The following is a 17,147-nucleotide window of genomic DNA, read 5'->3' on the forward strand; positions in this document are numbered from 1 at the left end:
AGCAGGAGATAGAAGCTGACCGGGAGACTTGGCTCGAGAGGGTCAACATTCACTTAGAGAAGTTGTTGGCGAAGGCCAATAGAGACAAAGACATGCTTCGTCACATGAAAAATCATTATTGGGCTCGCATGCATGTTGGCAAGGCAAAAATGAAGATTTTGCAAAGGAGGTTGAGCAAAGCACTAAAACGGCGAAAGAAGCTAGATCCACTTCGAGTTTTGGCCGAGGCTTCACTGGCTGAGCATGACACATGATGGAGGGTCTTCACTCCAAATTTGAGCGAATTCGGAGAAAATTTTGTCATTTTGAAAATTTTGGTCCCCAAAAACAGGTTTTTTGGTTGTACGCGCAGCGCGCATGCATGCTCGCTTTTGATTGGGACACTTGCTGGAGGAAAACTTTATATTTTTGGGTTTGTCATGGTAAGTTACGCATGCTCAGCTATTGCCGAAGTATTTCATCAAGTTCTGGACGGTCAAAAGGCACAAAAACACCATGAAAACCACCTTGCTGCCACCTTTTGCAACAACAGGAAGTACCTTTGGGAGAATGCAGTTTTGAGAGGGCAAATGAGCTCCAAATTGGAAAATTCCACTTGGGTTGGAAAGTAGACATCTAGGGCTTTCCAACGAGCTATCGTGAGCTCAATTTGGATGCTGGGATGTGCCTCAAAATCAGCCTGAAAAGTGCGCTGCGCATAGAGATCAGGGCGCTGCGCATAGAGGATTTTGGCCAAATTTTCACTTTCCAGCTTAGAATTTCGGCCATTTTTCACCAGTTTCACTCCTTGATGTGATTTTTGACTGAACATGATGTAATTTGATGTATGTAAGGTAACATGGCACTTGTCTACCTTCTTCTAGATGATTCATTCACAAATTAGCAAGAAATTAATGTAATGAATCAGTTTCCTTCTTTTTAGAGGCAGGTTGTTTTGGTCACCTAGATTCTTGCTCCATGTTTAGAATTTGTTCAAACGGCTCCTAGAAGGAGGAGCTTGACCCCTAGAGGTTAGGGAATGAGGTTAGCTTGATCTATATATGTAAATTTTCATTCAGTAGCACAGGTTGGACTCTTGGGAAGATCTTGGCACACTATTGTACATATTTTTCATATTTTGGCTAAGGAAAGATCAGAGGTTTTGCAGCACCTGTTGGGTTTCTTGTGGTTTTCAGTTCTTGATGGTGTTATCTCTCAGTTTATTGTAAGTTTATTCATGTTTAATGTATGCCATTCCCTTCTTATGCTTCTGAAACTGAATGAATGAGTAAATGAGTTTGAATTCATTGTTTATGGTGCTCTTCCTTTAAATTTGTTTAGTTTTACATGTTTTCGCCAGTTTGGAGAGGATCCATGTTCTCCTTTGCCCTCTTCAGCTCCTTGCCATTCTGATCCATCCATACACCTGATCAAAGGCATCAAGACTATTGCCTACCTCACCCCAACTCGAATTCTACAAAGATTTGACCTCAATCCCCGGACCCAAAATTGTTCTTTCCCATTTCTCGAACAAAAACCCAAAAAATCTAAATCAATTTTTCCTATCAATTTACTAGCCTAAAATCAGTTCCCATTCTAGAGTCATCTCGCACCCTATTGCTCATTTTATCGAGATTGACTGGAGAGAGCCCTCTCCTATCCTCGTAGGGCTAGCTACGAGGCTGAGCTTGGTTTGATGTTGCCTTGAGTTTTGCCTTCCTCAGCCTGAGGCAGATTTGAGCGCTAACATAGTGGCGACCATACTGGGGAGAAAAATTGTTATTGTTTGCTGGTTGAGGTGTTTGTTTCATGAGTCTTAGACGGAGTTTGAAGTCATGCCAGGTAGCCTTCGAAACGCTTTTTCTATGCATAAGCGAAAGTATATAAACACTGCTTCAGTCGATCTCCGGTGAGCTTGTGAATGTAGCACTTGATTTGCAATTTACCCCACTATACTTATTCGTTCTAGACCTTGGATGATTGAGTCTAGAAGTTGATAGGCTGAAAAACTTGTTTGTGTCCTTTTGATTGTTCGAAATAACTCCACACTGGCTTCCAGAAGACATACAAGATTAAATCCTGATCCAGATCCACCCCCAGTATATGAGAACCCAAATCTGATTGCGAGAATACACCGACGAGAAAGTCCCATTATTCCTTTGTTTAAGTATCATTCTTGTCCTGCAATTTTTAAATATCTTGAAGAACTTGACTTTGACGAGAAGTTTGAATTGTCGCTGTTTAAAACTGAATCCGAAAGTACACTTGATTCTCTCGTTCCAAATCCTGACTTTGCTGCAGCTCTTAAAGTTGAAAAACATAATAAATTAATTGAAAATTTTATCTTGAGGCACCTTCAGAGTGACATTCAGGCTGCAAATCTTGCTGATTCCTAGAAGCTGCATCTGCGAATATTGGATCTGCTGTCACGGCTTCCGCTTCAAAAAATCCTACCGAACCGCCTTTCATTCCCACTATTCCCCTGCAACCTATAATCACATATCAACAGTCCGCAGTGAATTCTCCTTCCTCATCCCACATCGCTTCTCCTCCTCATACTCCTCATACTTCAGCTACACCTACTCCACCAACAACCCCCAGACCAAATCCGCCTAGAGCAATGGCTGCTCGTTTCGCACCTCTTGCTTTACCTCAGCAATTGAATGATATGCATACGGATTATCAGAGTAAGATTCCTATATTTGATGGCACTCCTCAAAGTGTGTCCACTCAGCAACACATAGACAGAATGGAAGATTTTTGTGATTTACATGAGATTGATGAGGAGGATGTAACTATGCGATTGTTTGTGCAAACATTGGGAGGAGAAGTAAGAAAATGGTTCAGAGGCTTGGGAGCTAGAAGTGTACCTACATTGTCTGAGCTTCATAGATAGTTTCTAGATCGTTGGGAAATCAGAAAGGATACACTTCAAATCAATGCCGAGTATAACAATATCAAGCGCAATCCTGGTGAGTTTGTCCAAGACTACGTTATCAGATTTAATACAGTTTATAATGCTATTCCAGATGATTTAAGACCATCTCGAAAATTAGCTCTTCTTAAATTCCCAGATGGTTTTGATCTGGAGATGGCTTATTCATTACGGGACAGAGATCCGTGGAGGATATGCAAAAGATTGCTGTTAGTGTTGAGGCGAATTTGAATGATAAAAGAGCTAGGATGAAAGCTAAAAAGCGAGTGACCATCAAAGAAGAAGCTTCTACATCAGATCAGATACTTCGCAAGGTAGAAAGGATGTTCGAAAAGCTCACTCTTGACAAGCCGGAACCGCAGATCCGCAATCCCAATTTCCGTGGTCAGCAACAGCCACAATTCAGAATTAAGCAGTGTGAAAAAAGAACACAAGAGCAACAGGTAAAGACTCCTCTTCAACAAAATTTTGTTGGTCAAGAATCTGATGATGATGGTGATACTGTAGGGGAGGAAAACCATTTCTTTACTCCTGATGATCTGCCTATTTATATCACGGAACAGGACAAATATGTTGAAAGTTTTGCCACACACAAAGATGAGGATTTTATTCTATCAAATGATGCAGCACTTGAAGAAGAATCAGAGTACCAAAGAGGATACATGAATGCTTTGTCCGCCCAGCAGAAGCAATACTCATTAAGAAATCGAGATGTTCCCATAAACCGCATTAAGAAGAAGAAGGAGATTTCGACAAAAAATGATTCAGTTGTACCACAGAAGAAAGGAAAAGAGATAATTGATCCCGCAGCAAGTAAATCATCATCAGCAGACAAGGTAAATCAGCCACCAAACACAATGAGGGATAAAGCTGAAAAAAGAGAAGTTCTGGTCAAAGAGGTTGAAAAGGTTTCGGCATTTAATTTGGAGAATGAAATTTCAAAACTGAAAGTATCTATTCCTTTGACTGAAATAATGAAGAACAACAACTACCGAGGTCAAGTCTCCAAAATTCTGAATTTTGATCCAATGTTTGACACGGTAAATGTTGAAGATGATCAGCCAGAATTGATCTTTAGGCCTGCTTTAGATGGAGAGTCTCCTGAAAGTGATGTTCCTCCCTTTTATATCAGTTTGAGGTTGCATGAATATGTTTTACACAATGCTATGTTTGACTCGGGTTGATCCAGGTGGATATTGGTGGCCACCTGCCAAGTCCACCTGGACCCCCACCATTGTCTTTCTCAGCATTTTCAGTTTCCTTAATTGTAGCACAACTTACTATTTTTAGCAGTTTTTCGGGTCCTGAACTTCCGGAGCCGTTTTGAGGCCCTAAACGACGTTTTTTGGGGAATCCGGGGCAACATGGGTCCATGTAATGGACATGGTTCCAACAATGATAGTGCTCGGATAGATCTTTCTAATGAGCTATTGTACACGTCAAACGGAGATCATATGCCAAAGTTACGGCCCCGGGAAGTTGATGTACCAATTTACCCCAAATGAGGCCCACAGTTTGGCGTTTCATCTCCTAGGGTTAGGTTTTGGAATGTTAAGGGTTTTTCCATTGTTTCTCAACAATAAATAGGCCTTCGAGCCTCATTGTAACACAGTTCAGAGGCATGTAGCCATCACATCTCTTCTCAGAGATAAGCTACCATCGCCCTAGCTGGTTTATTTCCATTTCTGGTTGTAAGCATATTTCAGTATTTTCCATTAATGAAATGAAGTATTATTTCCGCTGCATCTTTGTGTATATGGTTATCTCTGTAATTTGTTGCGTTCCTGTTTAAATCCGGATCAGTGGTATCAGAGCGGTCTGCTTTTTCTCTGTTTTTATTTGCATGTCCCCAACAAGGTCGGGATATAAGGAGTTAGGGCTTGAACTGGTTGAACCTTTGCAAGACTAGCCTCGCAAATCCCGACGGCCTCCCATGGCGGACGAGAAGAAAGACGAGGGGGCAGGAGATCCCATCAAAATCTTGCTCGAAGAAGACCTCGAGCGACAACGGAACGCGATGATGGACAGCTTTGCCCAGATCCTTCAGCGGCTACCCAGAAGTGGCGCATCGGCTTCCAGCAGCTCCTCTGGAAACGCCACACCCTTTAAGGTATAACTTAATTTTGAAATCCCCATATTCGAGGGTCAGATAGACGCCGATGCTATAGATAAATGGTTAAATCTGCTAGAGGGTTATTTTTCTGTTCATGAATTTTCGAGTCGGGAAAAGATTGTTTTTGCTCTTCTCAAAGCAGCCCCCCACGTCAAGGACTGGTGGGAAACCTACTGCGAGCAGAAGGATGAAAGTACTGGCTCACTATTTTCAGCCGCACCCACCTGGGATTCGTTCCGGGATGCCATCAAGGAGCAGTACTACCCTGTCGGAAGCTATGAGGATGAATACATAAAGTGGACCACGCTGCGGCAGGGAAGGGACCAAGACGTGCCGGAGTTCACCAATCTTTTCCATACCCTTCGCACAAAGTTGGGTATCAAGGATTCGGAGCAACATTTGATACTCAAATACCGTGGTTGCCTGCACAAGTACATCCAGGAAGAAATACAATTCCTAAACATCCCCTTGCTCGGCGCAGGATACCGATATGCCATCAAGGTCGAGCAGAAGTTTAAACAAAAGAAGCGAGACTTTGGATCTGCGAATCCAAAGCAGGGGAAAGGTGCCCCTAAACCACAGAAAAAAGGACAGAGCCAAGGCGGGACAGCCCAAGACAACCAGCCGAAGCTGCAAGCAAAGAACAACGCCGCGAAGCCGAGAAAGGACACTGGAAAATGGTGCGAGTTCCATAAGAGCTCCACTCACAACACAAGTGAGTGTCGGGCCAAGTAGTCACTGGTGGCTGAGCTAAAGGTTTCAGAATCAGATGCATGTTCTGACTCTGAGTTAGAACCCGATAAGGGGTATGAAAAAGGGAAGCAGATCATTGATGCGGATCCCAGCGCCACTGTTGCTACCGCAAAGATCCAGAAAAATGAACCCGAAGATCCAAAGGAGGAGGAGCGTCTCTTCCACTCCCAGATGTGGGTAAAGGGCTCCCCGATACAGTTCATTGTTGATAGCGGGAGTCAAAAGAACCTCATTTCGGCAGAGGTCGTGAAGCGGTTGGGCTTACCGACCACAGCACATCTACAACCATACACCATTGTGTGGCTTCACCAAGGGCGAGATCTTCGCGTGAGCCAGCAGTGTCGCCTTCCATACAACATCAAGCCCTTCACGGATGAGGTATTGTGTGACATTGCTCCCCTTGAAGTTTGTGATGTATTACTAGGACAACCATACTTGTGGAAGCGACATGCTGTGTATGAATCAAGGCCCCGTGCTGTTATTATTACATTGGGAAATAAGTTGTTCAGGATACCAGAGGTAGCACCACCTGCCGCCATCTCTTTGATTACTGCAAAACAATGCAGTAAGATTATTTCCAAAACCAGGAAATTTGTTTTCCTGATGATACGCCCTCAAGGGAAGAAGAAGACAGTGGCCGCGGCCTCCAAACGGGGTCCCTCTGCACGACAGCTACAGATGGACAAGATTGTGGAGGAGTACGAAGACATCTTCACCTCCCCGGCAGGGGTTCCTCTGCACTGTCAAGTCAAGCACTCCATCGATCTGACCCCAGGTGCGCCGCTACCCAATGGACCAATTTATCGGCGCTCCATTCTGGAGAACAATGAAATCAAGAGGCAGATTCAGGAGCTCCTGCAGAAAGGTCACATCCGTCCGAGTTCATCGCCCTGTGGGAGCCCGATCGTGTTGGTACAGAAGAAGGATGGGACGTGGAGACTCTGTATTGACTATCGGGCGCTGAACAAGATCACTGTCCGTAATAGGTACCCGATACCGCGGATTGATGAACTCCTAGACCAACTAAAGGGGGCGAAATATTTCAGCAAGATCGATATGAAGTCAGGATATCACCAGGTACCAATCGAACCCTCAGATGTGTGGAAGACTGCCTTCAAATCCAAGGAGGGCCTCTTCGAATGGTTGGTCATGCCTTTCGGATTGACGAATGCTCCTGTAACCTTTATGAGGCTAATGGATGACATCTTGCAGCCATTCACCAACTCCTTTGTAGTAGTATACTTGGATGACATTCTGATCTTCAGCCAGAGTTGGGAAGAGCACCTCCACCACATCCGACAGGTTCTCCAAACACTGCGGAAACACAAGCTATGTGCCAATTTGGAGAAATGCACTTTTGGCATGACCGAGGTTCAGTATCTGGGATACATCATTGATGAACAGGGGGTGCATGTCGATCCAGCCAAGGTCCAAGTCATTCGGGATTGGCCCTCTCCAACCACTCTAACAGAGCTCCGCAGCTTTCTAGGTCTTGCCAACTTCTACCGCAGGTTTGTGCTGGGGTTTTCTCATATTTCTTGGCCCTTGAGTCAAGTCACCAAGGGAGGGGCGAAAGCAAAATTCTTTTGGTCTGAATCTCAACAGAAGGCATTCAGGGAGTTGAAGGATCGCCTCTGCACGGCACCAGTGCTCGCGTTACCAGATTTACAACAACCATTTGAGGTCGAGACAGATGCCTCTGACTATGCTATTGGGGCAGTCCTTACTCAACATGGACATCCAGTGGCATATCACAGTGAAACGCTTTCAGATACAGTCCGGAAGTACCCCACTTATGATAAAGAGATGTATTCCATTGTACAGGCCTGTCGACAATGGAAGCATTACATTTTGGGGAAGGAAACGGTCATCCACACAGACCACCGACCCCTGCAGTTCATACAGACCCAAGGGAAATTGCAGAATGATCACCATCAGAAGTGGTCTACACACCTGCAACAGTTTCACTTGAATATCAAGTATAAAAATGGCAGCACCAATAATGTTGTAGATTGCCTCAGTCGACCACCGATCATGGCGCTGACCACCGTGCTCAACTCTTGTGGGCACGAGATTTCTGATTGGCCACTTCTCTACAAAAGCGACCCAGAATTCGGCCACACATACCAGACACTCTTGGAGGGTCGGCATGTTGCAGACTTTCACCTCCAGGATGCCCTATTATGCCACCTCGGTCACCTTTGTGTTCCTTCAAGCGAGCGTGCCAAGATGATTTGGGAAGCACACTACAGTCGGGCTGCTGGGCATTTCGGGGTCGAGAAAACAGTGGCACTACTGCAAAATTATTTCTATTGGCCGAATCTTCGACAGGATGTTGGGAAGTACATCCGATCATGTACTGCCTGTGCCATTGCCAAACCGACCATTAAGAAGCAAGGCCTCTATACCCCGTTGCCTACCCCTAGTCGACCTTGGGAATCCATCTCCATGGATTACATGTCAGGCCTTCCTTCCACTAAGCATGGAAATGACTGTGTTTTTGTGGTCGTCGACAGGTTCTCGAAGATGGCCATTATGGTGGCCTGCAAGAAGAATATCACAGCAGAAGCCACTGCTAAACTCTTCTTTGAACGAGTGTGGGTGCACTTTGGGATCCCACAGTCTATCATCTCAGATCGGGACAGTCGGTTTCTCGACACATTTTGGTCCAGTCTCTGGTCAATGCTGGACACCAAACTCACGAAGTCCACAGCCTTCCATCCTCAAACTGATGGCCAGACAGAGGTTGTCAATAGGATGATTGTGCACATTCTGTGCATGTATAACTCAAAGCATCCACGCACATGGGACAAGAGCCTCCCCTATGTTCAGCACAGCTACAACCGAGCTCTTCACAGCTCCACTGGCCATAGCCCTTTTCAGGTGGGTTTGGGATTCCAGCCACTATGCCCCATTGATGTGGCCATGCCACTTGCAGCTACTCACATGAATTTAGCTCATGTCCAGTCTGAAACAGATAAGGCCACCAGCTTCATTGAGCGCATCCAACATATTCGCCAGCACGTCCATGACATTCTTGAGAAATCAAATGCCAAGTACAAGCAGCGACATGATCAACATCGGGTGCCACACAAGTTTCAGGTGGGCGACAAAGTCTGGTTGCATTTGCAAAAGGAACGCCTTACTGGAGCCTATCGGAAATTGAGACCACTCCGATATGGTCCTTACATGATTACTAAGGCTATGGGAGACAATGCATTTGAGCTCAGCATTCCCCCATTCCTTGGCCTGCACCCAGTGTTCAATGTGGACCGCCTTCGGCCATACTTTCCACCATTGCTAGACACATCCGACATTGCAGAACAGCTCAAACCCACAGAATTAAATCCAGATTGCATGGAACAAGCTGCAACTGATCGAATCATGGACACACAGATCAAGAACACTCGCCAACAGAATATCCAACTGTATCGAGTTGTCAAAGCAGGCCAACTCCTTCAGCAGGGCAAGTGGCTCACCAGGGAACAAGTTCAGCAGAAGTTTCCTCATCTCATGGAGGAGCTCAACGCAATGGGGACCATTGCTTCCTAAGGGGGGAGGAATGATCCAGGTGGATATTGGTGGCCACCTGCCAAGTCCACCTGGACCCCCACCATTGTCTTTCTCAGCATTTTCAGTTTCCTTAATTGTAGCACAACTTACTATTTTTAGCAGTTTTTCGGGTCCTGAACTTCCGGAGCCGTTTTGAGGCCCTAAACGACATTTTTTGGGGAATCCGGGGGCAACATGGGTCCATGGAATGGACCGATGTTGCCCGTTCCAACAATGATAGTGCTCAGATAGATATTTCTAATGAGCTATTGTATGCGTCAAACGGAGATCATATGCCAAAGTTACGACCCCGGGAAGTTGATGTACCAATTTACCCCAAACGGGGTCCACAGTTTGGCGTTTCATCTCCTAGGGTTAGGTTTTGGAATGTTAAGGGTTTTTCCATTGTTTCTCAACAATAAATAGGCCTTCGAGCCTCATTGTAACACAGTTCAGAGGCATGTAGCCATCACATATCTTCTCAGAGATAAGCTACCATCGCCCTAGCTGGTTTCTTTCCATTTCTGGTTGTAAGCATATTTCAGTATTTTCCATTAATGAAATGAAGTATTATTTCCGCTACATCTTTGTGTATATGGTTATCTCTGTAATTTGTTGCATTCCTGTTTAAATCCGGATCACGGGTGCTTCGCACAATTTGATGCCAAAAGCAATCATGGAAAATTTGGGATTAGATATTACAAGAAAATACCATGATTTGTATTCATTTGATTCCAGCCATGTAAAGTGTATCGGATTGATCAAGGACCTGGTGGTAAGCTTAGATCAAATTCCAGCTAAGAATGTCTTGATGGATGTGGTTGTGGCAGACATTCCTCCGCGTTTTGGTATGCTACTTTCAAGATCTTGGGGTGCTAAGTTGAAAGGTACACTACAATTATATTTTTCTTATGCTACAATTCTAGTCTTTGGTCAAGTGAGAAAGCTATATCGGGAGCAGAAGATGAAATACATGATAACAAGCAAAGAAAAACCAATCAATCATCCTGTAAATTATGTACATACAGCTTTGGAGTCATTTGTTTTGTTTGCTGATAGTTTTAATGAGATAGATAGTCAATTAGTTTAGGCAGAAGATATACCATAAATCACTGAGAATTTTAGAGAGGTTCTGCAGAAAGAAAGGAGTGAAAAACAAGATAGTATGGAGCAAACAGTTGAAGATAATGGGTAGCAAAAAGGAAAAACATAGCTAACACAATTTTAGCACTTGGAGGAGGATGAAGATGGTCGTTGGACCATGGATTTTGATCGCGCAGTAGGTAGTGATGGTGCTGGAATTGGTGTGTGGATTCGAAGTCCATTTTCCGCTCAAGATAAGGTTCCAAGCAAGGTGAGAGTATGTTCCTACAAACTAGCATTTTACTGTTCTAATAATGAAGCGGAATATGAGGCTCTCATTGCTGGCCTTAAGATTCTTCGTAAGCTGAAAGCAAAAAGAATTGCAGTATATGGTGATTCAGAGTTGGTGATAAAGCAGGTGAAAGGTGAATTTCAAGCCAAGCATCCTCGCATGAGAGCATATCGAAATGCAGTTTTAGATATTTTGAAACTCTTTTCTGATCATACTTTGACGTGTGTGCCTTGCATACAAAATGGTGTTGCTGATGGACTGGCTAAGGCAGCAAGCAATTTAAAAATTCCAATGAATTCAACAACAAATTCGAGATTCATGTGAAACACCGCCCAACTGTTCCAGATAATCAGCGATGTTGGCAAGTCTTTTAGGATGATGAGGAGATTAATGATTTTCTGCATAATAAGGGTAAGTTTAAAGATACCTCCATAGATACGGAACATGATGATGGTAATGTTGATATACAAGTAAATCAAATGGACGTGCTGCAACTTAAAAATAACATCATTCCTAAGGGATTGATTCCTTTGGAGGAGTTGTTTGACCAAGATGATGTGGCCCGCAAACCGACATTGAGACCGACTGAAAAGGGTGTTGAAGAGGTAAACATTGGGACAGTCAAAAATCCCAAGATGGTAAAGCTATCAAAGTCATTATCACCAAAGGTAAAGGAAGAGTATGTCAGATTGTTGTCTTCATTTTCTAATGCTTTTGCTTGGGATTACTCAAATCTGAAAACATATGACACTAATATCATTCAGCATACTATCCCTATAAAACCAAATCAGAAGCCTTTCCGTCAAAAGTTGAGGAGAATCAATCCTAAGCTGCTGCCATTGATAGAAAAAGAAGTGAACATGTTGTATAAGTCCGGAATCATTGTGCCTATCAGATTTTCCGATTGGATATCAAATTTGGTACCCGTAAGAAAGAAAACCGGTGAGATCCGTTTATGTATTGACTTCAGAAATTTGAATAAGGTATCCTTAAAAGACAATTATCCGCTACCCAAAATGGACCATATATTGCAACGAGTAGTTGGAGCATCAAGGATGTCACTACTCGACGGCTATTCGGGATACAATCAATTTTTAGTGCATGAAGATGATCGTGACAAAACTGTGTTCACCACTCCATGGGGAACATTTCATTATGCAAAGATGCCGTTCAATTTGAAAAATGCAAGTGCCACTTTTCAGCGTGCAATGGATATGGCTTTCGCCAATGAGAAATATGTATTTTTAGTTGTTTACCTTGATGATTTAACCGTGTTTTCAAATTCTGATGAGGAGCATTTATATCATTTGAAAATCGTTTTCCAAAAGTGCAGCAAATATGGCATTTCGTTGAATCCAAAAAAGAGCCTTTTCTCTGTGGATGAAGGTAAGCTACTTGGCCACATCATATTAAAAGACGACATTCATGTTGACCCTGCACGTGTTGAGGCCATCCAGCAGATTGAACAGCCCCGGAACAAGAAAGAAATATAGTCATTTAATGGCAAATTGAATTTTCTGCGTCGTTTTATTCCAAATCTTGCCGAGCATCTTAGCAAAATCACGAACATGCTGAAAAAGGACAGTCAGTTAAAGTGGACAGAAGAGGCGGTGAAATCATTCAATTTGGTAAAATTAGCTCTTTCTTCAGCCCCTACTTTAATTAGCCTGGATTTTACACAGGACTTCATTTTGTTTTCATTTGCTTATGAGCACACTTTGGCAGCTGTATTAATGCAAAAAAGGGATGGAGTTGAGAAGCCTATTTCCTTTTTCAGTCGTATTATAAGGGACGGAGCATTGAAATACAACATTATTGAAAAACAAGCACTTGCGCTTGTAAAGGCATTGAAAGATTTCCATGTGTATATATTGCATTCCCACATTATAGCATATGTTCCTAACGCAGCGGTAAAAGATGTTTTGGTACAGGCAGATCCAGAAGGAAGGCAGGGTAAGTGGATTGCTGCGTTGTTAGAGTATGATGTGGAGATTAAACCAGCCAAGCTGATCAAAGGTCAAGGACTCGCCAAATTAATGGTTGAAACAAATCTGCATGTTCTAGATATAAATTTGATTGCTGCTATGTCCGATGAAGATGAGAAGAGTCATGTGAATCAGGTATCTGATATTTTTGTTTCTTCCCCTTGGTATACTGACATTATATACGTACTTCAAAATTTGTCTTCACCTCCCGGGATGCCTAAAAATAAGAGTAGAACATTGAAATTGAAAGTTGCCAAATTTTGCATCCTTAATTCTGCATTATATTGGAAAGACCTTGGTGGAATGTTGCTGAATTGTTTGGTAGAGGAGGAAGCTAAACGAGTTGTGGAGGATTTTCATAGAGGTGACTGCGGGGGCCATCTGTTTTGGAAAACCACAACGAATAAGATTCTAAGGGCAGGTTTTTACAGCGAATAAGACCTTTGGGAGTCTCAAATACCTTGGAATGATTGTCCAAGACTTTTTGGAGATCTGGAGCAATAGATGATTCCAATGTGGAAACATCTAGCGAACATAATTGTGCAATTACACCTCTTTGCTCCTTTTTTAGAAGCTTAGTCATGCCATTAGAGCTGATTATCTTTCCTGGTTTCCCTGCAATACCCCTTAATTCAACTTCCTTTCCTTCCACAGAAAATTTCATGAAAAGTTCTTGAAAATTAAAAGCTATTGTACCCAAGGATTGTAGCCATTGAACTCCTAGTACAACATCGGCACCTCCCATTGGAATGGAAAGCATTGGGCTAGTCAATACATATTCTCCCATGGATAGCTTGATATTATGGCACTTTCCAGAGAAATTTATTGTTCCTCCATTCGCAATCATCACTTGACACTCTGGTGTTGGATATAGGAATAAATTCAATTCTTTTGCTACCCTATAATGAATAAAATTGTGGGTGCTTCCTGAATCAATCAACACTATTACCTTTTTCTTCTTGATTTGTCCTTCTATCTTGATGGTTTGAGGAGTGGTAATTCCCGCCAATGCATTACAAGATATGGTCGGATTTATTTGTTCTTCATAGCCCGGTGCTTGCTCCATAATTGGCTTTTGTGTTCCGTTATCGAGCGATGGACTTATGCCGCAGGGTTTCTGAGTCACATCATTTGTTTTACACATTGTCTCCCAATGCAGCATCCATTCTCCCAGATTATTCCTGCTGTGTAGACATTGAATTTAAGGGCTTCAGCATCACCACAAACCTTGAAAATATCATGTCTATCAATGTGGATTCATCGTAAGCACAAAATTTTCTTGGCTGACTCTGTTTTAAAGTCATCATCAAATGCATGTGTCATTATGTTGGTGTACATGCACTTAGACTAGCTGTGTTGGTGTACATGCACCTAGATTAGCTCCAGTTAACTTATTGCTTGCATGTGGCATATGTACACATTAACATAAGATAAAGCACACTTAGCTTTAGTTAGCTTTAGTTATTGCATGTACAACTAAGCTTAACTTAGTTGCTTTTATGTATTTATTCTAAAACTAATATTGTAGAATCAATTTTCATTCTTTTCTCAATTCTTGCTCGCTTCCTTCCTTCTCTTGCATGCTTGTTTATTGTTTTGCAGATCTAGATCTGTGTATTTCAAAAATCTTACATGGTATCAGAGCACAGGGATTTGTAATCAGTGCACAAGCAATTTTTTTTGCAGGTTCAGAAGATTGAAGCAACAACAAAGAATGGAGTCTAAATTGGAGTTTCCACAATCGGCAATTCTCACTCCATATAATTATTTCGAATGGAAGCCAAAGATTCAACTTCATCTCAGAAGTAGAGGCTTATTTTGAATAACCATGGAAATGGAAGTTGAACCAACATCGGCAATGGAGAAAACAAGATATTTCAATCGCATGGACGAGGCCTTAAGAATCCTATGTTTATCTATTTCTCCGGAACTGCTATTTCATGTTGAATCATGTTCAACTCCAAATGAAGTATGGAAAATTTTGGAAGGATTGTTTGGAAAACAGGATGAAATGCAAGGTCACATTCTCGAAAATGAGTTAAACTCATTAGATCCGAGAAACTTTGAGAACATTCAAGATTTTTTCACAAGGTATAAATCCTTGTTGGTTCATCTGAAGGGATGCGGGATCGACAAATCCAAGCAAGAAAATCAGTTGATTCTTTCCATTTTATCAAAACTTGGTCCAGAGTATGCAGTATTCGTCTCTACATTCAACACAGTCAGATCTGCAACTGGTGCAGCTTGGAAGATGCCCTCACTCGATTCTTTTATTCAGTCTTTGATGCATGAGCAAGATAAGCTCATCAAAATGGGCACACTTAAAAATTCCAAAGCGCATGCACTTACTGTGCATGCAAAAGGAAAGGCAAATTCCAAAGACCATCGGAAAGGAAAAGGGAAGAAGGATCCTGATCCAAGAAAGGGAGGACATCCCAAACCCCCTGATGGATCATCTGGCTCAAAGGAAAGGAAAGGAACGAAAGGGCAATCAATGTGAAATTATTTCCACCGTGGTTTTCATCCTGAATCTACATGCATGAAGAAGACTATAGATCTTATGGCGCAGACACTCCAGCAACACAATCTTGGAGACCACATTCCTGAGAATGCTAAGAAGAAGTCTGGAGAAAAAGCACCAGATCCAAGAGGTAACGGGCATGCTTTGATTGCTCTTCATTCTGCACCACAAGAATGGATCATCGATTCAGGAGCTTCACATCATATGGCTTTTTCAAAGGAATCCTTTTCTTCTCTACATGCATACTCAGATCCTCCCATTCTCATGGGGGATAATTCTGCAGTTGCAGCAACTGGACAAGGAAGAGTGCAATTCGAAGATGGAAGTTTTGAAAATGTCTTGCATATTCCAAGGCTTTCTGTGAATCTTCTCTCAGTGTATCAGATGACACACACAGGCAGCGGAAGGAAAGTGGAATTTACCCCAGATTCCGTGAGCATTTATGACATGCAAACCAATTTGAAGATTGCATCTGGCAAGGTAAATGATCAATCTCGTCTGTATACATTTTCTGATTTTGTTCCTCAATCAGATTCTATTTTGCTACTTACGCATGCAAATGAAGAAAGTAGGATTTGGCACGAGAGATTTGGGCACTTGAATTTCAGATATATGCAACAGCTTAGTAAGCAAGGGATGGTCAAAGGATTGCCAACCATTGAATTTTCAGATGGTGTTTGTAATGGATGTGCTCTTGGAAAGCATCCACAAGAAAAATTCGAGAAGGGGCATAAATGGAGAGCCTCTTCACCCTTGGAACTTGTACACAGTGATCTCATGGGTCCATTTCCGGTGCTTTCAATGAGAAAAGCAAGATATGTGTTGTCATTTATAGATGATTACACGAGATTCACTTGGGTTTACTTCTTGAAACTCAAGTCTGAAGTTTTTCAACATCTAAAGATTTTCAAAGCGCATGCGGAAAATCAGCCTGGAAAACGCATCAAAATACTCCGCACAGATAATGGGACGGAATATGTCAACAAAGATATCAAGAATCTTTGTGATGAAGCAGGCATACAGTTGCAGCATACAATTCCTTACACTCCACAGCAAAATGGCGTGGCTGAAAGGAAAAATCGATCTTTGAAAGAGATGGCTAATTGCATGTTGCATGCAAGATCTCTTCTGTCCAAATTGTGGGTCGAAGCTATTAATTGTGCCTCATACATCCAGAACAGATCTCCTCATAAATCTGTTACTGGAAAAACACCTTTTGAGGCTTGGACTGGCATGCAACCTGAAGTTAGTCATTTCCGCATTTTTGGATCTCGAGCATGGGCCCGCATTCCTCCAGAGAAGAGAAAGGCTTTGGAGCCTCAAAGCAAAGCATGCATGTTTGTTGGATATTCTGATGAAGTCAAAGGGTACAGATTGCTTGATATCCACACTGAAGAGCTCTTTATTGAAAGGAGTGTAAAGTTTGACGAAGATATTTCGCATGCACCAATAGATGAACGTGTTACCAAATTTTCATCACCACTCATTGATGAGTATGCAGATGAAACTTCAGACCAACATTCTGATGAAGATGAGTCTTTTCCTGTGACCCCTGTCAGACCACCAGTTGTTGAACATCAAGTTCATACTTCTGCATGTAGTTCGGAAGATTCTCGACCACCTTCAACACAAAAATGGCGCAGCATGAGTGATATCCTTGATGATCCTGCCTCTATCCCTCTGTTTGAGGAAGATCCGCAAGCACTCTTAGCTATGGAGCCATCCATGCCCATGCATGCTTATATGATGCATGGATCTGATCCACAAACTTATGCAGAAGCAAATGGGCATCCTGAATGGGAAGCCGCCATGGATGAGGAATATAACTCTCTCATTGAGAACCAGACTTGGGATTTGGTTCCGCTACCTTCAAATCGCAAACTTGTGAGATGCAAGTGGGTTTACCGGACCAAGAAAGCATCAAATGGCCAAGT

The sequence above is a fragment of the Pinus tabuliformis genome, chromosome J (assembly GCF_031772625.1).
Source record: "Pinus tabuliformis cultivar Carrire ecotype Pingquan chromosome J, CPIR1, whole genome shotgun sequence".
Lineage (NCBI taxonomy): Eukaryota > Viridiplantae > Streptophyta > Pinopsida > Pinales > Pinaceae > Pinus > Pinus tabuliformis.